General features: G+C 32.2%; 1 protein-coding gene across 2 annotated transcripts in view; it reads left to right on the top strand.

The window, feature by feature from the left end:
* LOC110276357 (uncharacterized) overlaps positions 1-4,284 on the top strand; it is an 18,965-nt gene extending 14,681 nt beyond the window's left edge. For both annotated transcript variants that reach the window (XR_008004127.1, XR_008004126.1), the window contains 6 exons: positions 1,216-1,628; positions 1,725-1,966; positions 2,524-2,616; positions 2,973-3,132; positions 3,325-3,368; positions 4,103-4,284. The gene's annotated coding sequence lies outside the window, so the exon portion shown is untranslated. The remainder of the gene's footprint in view (positions 1-1,215; positions 1,629-1,724; positions 1,967-2,523; positions 2,617-2,972; positions 3,133-3,324; positions 3,369-4,102) is intronic.
* Positions 4,285-7,772: the final 3,488 nt, after the last annotated feature.

A 7,772-nucleotide genomic window follows, 5' to 3' on the forward strand; every position in this document is an offset into this window, starting at 1 on the left:
CCATAAACGGCTCGTCAATCGGAGCTCCGTAGCTCAAGTTATGGTGGTTTGAAGATCAAAGAGAGTTAGGTTTTCTCTCTTCTCTTCTCTCTTCTTAATTCAGCGCCCCAACCCTTCTTTTTAGGGTAAAATGAGCTGAAATGCTCCTAACTAATGTTTATATATGTTGGGTCTTGGGCCCACTTAGGCCCAGTTCACTTATTTTTGTCCATTGGCCCAATTTTGGACCAAAGCCTTTAAGATTAGCGCTCTAAATCGCACTTCAAATATTTCTACCTCCCCTAATTATAATTCCTCATTTCTTAATCTTATTTACTCATAATCAATTTTCTCAGCTGCAGTACCAGACAGGTCTCAGCCGGTACTGCCGGTCAAGATTCCACTGCGCGCTTTTACGCAGAAAACTATGTCTTCCGACTCGAAAAAATTCACTGAATCCAAAAATCATATTTAAATCATCAAATTCCAATTGCCAAATATTCCAACCATATTCGCTCCTACTTAACTCATTATTTAATTAATTTCGGTTAGACCGGGTATTACATGGAGGAAATTCGTCACTTTGAGGATGGGAATAATGATTGGGTTAGAAGTGGGGTTAATGGTATAGTAATTGATCATGGACATTCACCAAATCAAACTGATGACAATTCTGAGTAAGTTAGGTAATATTTTGAGAACTTTTACATTTTGCATTCTCATTTTTTGTATTTTTCTTATTTCTTTATTAAGTTTATATTTTTTATTTTGAGAGGTGTACCAAGTGACTTGCATTTTTCTGCACATGCTCGTTTGGAGAGGTGTTGGTACACGCATGGAGAAGCAGATGCAGCCCTTACTTTGATATATAGCTCTTACTTTGATGTTTTGAATTTTGACCTTTGAGTTTGAAGGGTCTTTTATGTCTTAAGATTGGTTACTTATTATGTTTATTAATGTTTACCTAGGGAGTTTATATGTTATGATACCTTTTTCTTTTCTCCATCGTAAAACAACATGCATGTTAGTAAGAATCTGATTTCTTTAATAAAGTTGGTATAATATAACTTGATTCACTTTACCCTTGTCCTGTTATTACATAGAAGCTTTGGAAACTCAGGTTAGAATCCTTGGGTTCTGTTTTTCTTATAATTTTTTCTCTTTTCTATAATCTGTTTTTTGTTTCATTTTGTTAAATGTAAAAGTTTTGTACTTTAAATTCTATTGACTTTGCAGGATATGGATGTATCAAAGAAGAACTATCAAAAGTCAAATATTGAAGGAAACAATTTGAAAAATAATTTGGAGTCAAATAAAAAGGAAAAACATAAGAAGAGAAAGAGAAGGCATGAAATTGATGGGGAAGCTACAAGGAAATGGGAAGAAGAAGGCTTCACCAGTAGAAAAAAGAAGAGAAAGAGATTGGAAGAAATGAGTGCTTCAATGGCAAGCAAAAGACACAAACTTATTGAGGATAATGATCTTTAGAGTGCTGTCTCAAGTATAGATTTAAGAGTGCCTAAAAAGAATCGTGTGAGATTTGTTGAAAAGGAAAATTATGCTGATGAAGTGCTGCCTTTTATGGAGCAACTATTGAATGATGAGGATTTGTTTCAAACTCCTAGTATTTCTAATAGTATAAATTCTGAGTAAGATGAAGAATTATGTGATATTATTATTGCTTTAAATATGATATTATTATATTTTCATATTTATTTTCACTGAATAATTGCATTTTTTGTTAGGTCATCCAAAGACAAAGAGGGTTAGAGGACCTACATTGTTGAAAAAAATTTAGAACATACCTCATGGAAAGATAATTGATGTGCAATTTAATGACCGCAACCAAGCTATAAGAAAAGAAGGCAGAAAATTTGCTAGTTTTCTTGGTATTCTAGCTAGAACTCCTTCAATAATGCCTTTAAACATAGATGACTGGAGATGTTATGATAAAGAGGAGAAAAATAAGTTGCTGAAAATTGTGAGGGTAAGAATTTATTATTCTTAATGGATTCTAATTTAATTTTATTTGATTTATTAAGAAATTGCTTCAATGTTTTGTAGAAGAAGTTTTCTATCCCAATACGTGGTGAGGAATTTGTAAAAAGATCATTTGAAAAGAAATGGAAAGATTATAAATGTGACTTAAAGGGTATGTATTTGGGACAATACAAAACCAAAGATGTTTTATTGAAGAATAGATCGGAACGAATCCTAAGAGATCAATGGGTCTTGTCTCATATTGGTTCTCTGATAAAGCAAATGTACTTTAAAAGCCTTAACTAACATGTAAATATAAGATAAATATTATTACTGAATCTAATAAGGCTTGTCGTCACTTGTTTTATTAGCATTTTTTTATTTTTTAATTCTAATTCTGCTATAACTGCAGCAAATTATTTAGGCCAAAGTAAATTTTACTGAAACTGTATAGAATTTACTATTTTACTGAAGCTGTATAGATATAGAAAATAGGAAAAATAGAGAAATAATGGCATGTGTGTGTAGTAGTGTATTTTACTAATCCATAATGTGTTATAATAGAAACGTACCCAAGCAAATAGGATTAATAGGACAAAGCAAAAAATGCCTCACATGGAAGGATCCAAAAGCATTGCAACATTGATGGATGAACAGGTACTTATGCGTAATTTTTATTTCAGATATTTTATAAAATAATGCACTGTTTTTTATCTGGAACCATTAGCAAGGCAGCACAGTATATATAATGAGAAAACTGAAAATTTGTCCTTATCTGGAATCGAACCTTCACGAGCAGAGATTTTTCTCAAAATTCATAAAAGGCGTAAGAATGGTAGACTATTGGATGAGGAATTTGCAAAAGCAGTGGTAAAATTTATGAATTTGTATCTTCTTGTTGTGATTGAAAAGTATAAAGGAACTAAATCATGCATTTAGTTCTAAAATAGGAACATACATGTATCCTCCTTTTTAGCTTCACTCAATTGTGACATTTAGATCTTTCTATATAGGAACTAATTGAAGAGAAGTTGAACAATGACGAGCTATCTAATGAAGAATATAATAATGGTGTTGCTTGGGAAGGAGATATTTATTCTCAAGTATTGGGAAGTGATACAAGTGGTTACGTACGTGGTTTAGGACTTGGTCCAACACCTTCTTTATTGTGAGGTAATAAATTATCTTATGGTAAATTTTCTTCAGATACTTTTGCTAATGAGATTGCTCAAAATTTACAACAAGAAATAAAGGTACTAAAGGAGAAACATGAAGAAGAAATGAAGTTGATGAAAGAAAATCAAAATAAAATGTTGGCTGAATTATCTTTTATGAGACAAGTTTTGTGTAAATTTATTTTAACAGGTTCATCTATGACTCAAGATTTCAATGAAAATTCTTTTATGCAGGTAATTTTTGAAATTTGAAATTTTTTCTTGTGAGCTATTTTTTTATTTGACATTACTGCATTGATTAGGTTCTTGATGCTAATAGTGGTCAGGAGTTAGCACCATCCAGCACTTGAAATCAAGTTTGATGCTAATAGTTATTTTCTTAAAAGATTATATCTTTATCTATTATTGTTTGAATCCATAACTAATTAACTAATACCATACATAATATTATACCAACTACCCATTAAGATTACTTTTCTTTTCTTTTTTTGCTTTCTTTTAATGTATGTTTATAAACCATTATACAAGACTTCTCCATCCATCAAATTCTTTTACTACGTGTATATGTATAAATTCTGAACATGCCTATGCAGGGAGTGGTGTTTGATTTGAATTTGAAGTAGCATGTATTGAGGGTATAAATTAATTATTAATAGCACGCTCTAGCTAGTGCATTGTGCAACTGCATATAGACAAAGAAGTCCAAAATTATCGGAATTTTTTCTTGGCTTTGTTAGAGAAACTTTCTATTTTATTTTTGTGATAATATTTCAACATGTGGTTTGCAAACATGCCTTGTTTTCTGGGTTGTCGCTTTCTTTTCTCCCATTCAGATGAGGTACCTGAATATATGCACTTGTAATAAATAGATATAATGGAATCTGTTCTCACATAATGCACCTGTTTCTTACTCAAGATTTTCTCACCATACATTAGAACATTAACTTAAATTTCAATTTGTTATGCAGATGGTGTTATACTACTGTGGGACTTATAGTTGGTGGCTTTGTTGTAGCATTGGCCTAGAAGAATTGAACATATTTTGGACTTTTTTTTTATTTTCTGGAAAATGTATTCAAAGTCAATGAAATGACAAATAAACTTCTATTATGTATTGACAAATATCATTTTTAACATTTTAGTTTGTCAAAAGGAGCATTTTAATAGAAAGCTTATTTCAAATTTTTCTAATCAAAATTTAAATGCAAATTATCATTATTATTATTATTATTATTATTATTATTATTATTATTATTATTATTATAGAAAAAAATAGGTTGTTAGTTCTAATTAATAAAGTGAGTATAATTAAAAAAAACTTTAAGATTTTAGCGGCAATAGTAATGGTAGCTAAAAGTAAATAATATTATAATTTTAGAATTTTTTAGTGGCCATATAAATTGTCGGTAAAAAAGATTTTAGCGGCAATAGTAATGGCAACTAAAAGTGAACAATGTTTCCATCTTAGAATTACTTTTAGTGGCCATATAAATTGCCAAGAAAATTGCCTCTAAAAGTTATATACTTTTTGCAGCCATTAAAATGGTCTTTACCGGCAATTGTTATAATGGCCACTAAAATCTTATAGCGGCAAAGCATAAGACGGCTAATATCTAATTGCCGGTAAATGTATTAGCGGCTATTTTTATTGCCGCTAAAAGTAAAATAAATGGCCGCTAAAAATGATTATTTTTGTAGTGAGGACTTTGAAAGTGAAATAAATTGAACTTCACCAGCCTTCATTGCATGCAAAATTAAAAATGTAAATGCCTCTCAACAAATACTCTTCATATCACTATTTTAGTTTACATGCACTTCTAACTAAGAGCCTTATGTGCTATTTTTTGTAGCTTATTGGGATATCAGAGATCCAAAATTTGCATGCCACCATTATGGAGCTCTACTTTGGTATGAGGAGTGCACGGAAAAGCATTACAATCCTAAACTCTCAAAGTTAACATTATGTTGTCGACAAGGTCAAGTTCAACTTCCTATGATGCAAGAACCTCCTGAGTTGTTGAGAAAACTTTACTTTGATAGTAATAAAAAATCAGAGCACTTTTGCTTTAACATCATTGGGAAGAAAGATACAACGCTTGATTAATCAAAGTCGTGGACCCCCAACCTTTATTTTGCATGGCCAAAACTATCATTTAATGGGAAGTCTACTTCCACCAGATGGAGGAACAGCAAAATTTGTACAAATATATATCTATATATATAAACGATACCAAAAATGAGATACAAAATTTCTGCTAACAGGTAATGTACACACCATTTTATTGAATAATGATCATAAAAGCAACTTTATTTTTAAGTAAAAAATACGACAATTGTTCATTTTTTATATAATTTTCTTCCTATTCTTTGCTGCTTTAATGATAATTCGATCAAGCTTCATGCGGATATTGTGTCCACTATCAAAATTATGCTTGATGATCATAATGTGCTTGCAAAATCATTTTGACTTGCTCGGGATGCATTTGCAACCGAAGCTGCCAATTTTGTTCAGCTTCGCCTAATAGGGAAAAGAGGAAAAGATGGTCGGAGATATAATTTGCCTTTAGTATCTGAATGTGCGACCTTAGTTATCAGTGATTTTAATGGATTTACGACAGAGTGAGCTATTATTGTTGAGAATAAATTAGGGGCACTTCAAAGAATAACAGAGCTTCACCCCTCTTATTTAGGCTTACAGTATCCGCTTTTATTCCCTTACGGTGAAGATGGATGGAGACCAAATATTCCATTGAACAGAATTAAAAAAAGGCCAAGAGATGAAAACAAAAATGTAAACATGCAGGACTTTTTCGCATTTCAAATCCAACATCACCCATCACAGAATGGTGTCCTCTTATATTCGCATCGATTATTCCAACAATTTTTAGTTGATGCATTCTCAATTGTTGAAAGCTCTAGGTTGAAATATGTTTATACCCACCAAAGGGACTTTAGAGCTAAAATATACAATGGGCTTCAAGATGTCATTTTTAACGGGGAAACCAATGCTGCCTCAAAAGGAAAACGAATAATACTGCCGACAACATTTACTAGTGTGGGCAAGATACACGATACAAAATTATCAAGACGCCATGGCAATATGTAGATGCATTGGTTATCCAGATTTGTTCATCACTTTTACTTGCAATCCGCAATAGTATGAAATACAGAGGTACTGCACAAAGTACAAGATCGAACCAGAAGACAAGCCAGACATGATTTGTAGACTATTCAAGATTAAAGTAGACAAGATGATTAAGGATCTTAGATACAACAAGTTATTTGGTGCAACAAAATCAGGTATCAAATTAATATATATCTTTCAAAAATTGTATTCGATAATGTCCAAAGATGATTTGTAATTCAAAATTCTACATGTTAACTCCATTGAATCTCTTTTTTTTTTTGTATCAATTATTTATATGATAGAGTTCCAGAAGAGGGGTCTTCCACATGCACATATATTACTATTCTTGCACCAACAAGATAAATATCCTACCCCTGCAGACATAGACAGAATTGTCAGCGCTGAAATTCCCGATCTTGAAGTTGACAATGTATATTATAAAGCAGTGAAGAGTTTTATACTTCATGGTCCATGTGGTATTAGCAGACTAACTTTACCTTGTATGGAAAAAAGTCGTTGTATATGTCATTTTTCTAAGAAGTTCAATGAAGTTACTACGGTCAACGAGGATGGCAACCTAGTTTATAAGCGTCAAGATAATAAACGCACGGTGGAAGTGTCTAGTATTCATCTCGATAACAGATATGTCGTGTCACACAATAGGTTGTTACTAAAATACCGTGCTCACATTAACGTTAAATGGTGTAACCACTCAAGATCGACAAGTATTTGTTCAAATATGTAAACAAAGGGAATGATCGTGTGACAACATCTTTTCACACAAAGTTCAGCAATGAAAGTTCAAACATAGCAGTTGATGAAGTCAAAATGTTTTATGATTGCTGATATATATCTCCCTATGAAGCTTTTTGGAGGATATTTTCCTATGACATTCACTATAGAAATCCATCTGTTGAGAGGCTTAGTTTTCATTTGCTAGATCAGCAACTAGTTATCTTTTCAGATGATGAATCATTAGTTGAAGCCATTGCAAAGGCTACTGTTAAAGAGTCCATGTTTTTAGGTTGGTTTGCAGCTAACAAAAAATACCATGAAGCCAAAGAACTAACTTATAATGAGTTTCCAACCAAGTTTGTTTGGAAACCCATACCACGAGCTTGGGAACCAAGGCGAAGTCATCAGGTCATTGGAAGGATAATCTTCCTTCCACCATCAGCTGGTGAGCTATATTATTTAAGGAGGTTGTTAAATATTGTAAAGGGTCCAACATCCTACACAGATATAAGAATTTACAATGGGGTAATCTACTAATCATTTCGAGATGCATATTATGCACGTGACTTGCTTTATGATGACAAAGAATATATTGATGTGATCAACGAAACAAGTCATTGGGGCTCAGGCCATTATCTGCGAAGATTGTTTCCGACTTTGTTATGGTCTAATTCAATGGTGTGACCTGAAGTTGTCTGGGAAAAAACATTCATGTTATTGTCTGACAGAATTTTACATAATCATAGGGTCATGTCTCTTTGGTAAGCAAACAACTG

This window comes from Arachis duranensis, chromosome 10, assembly GCF_000817695.3.
Source record: "Arachis duranensis cultivar V14167 chromosome 10, aradu.V14167.gnm2.J7QH, whole genome shotgun sequence".
Classification (NCBI taxonomy): Eukaryota; Viridiplantae; Streptophyta; class Magnoliopsida; order Fabales; family Fabaceae; genus Arachis; species Arachis duranensis.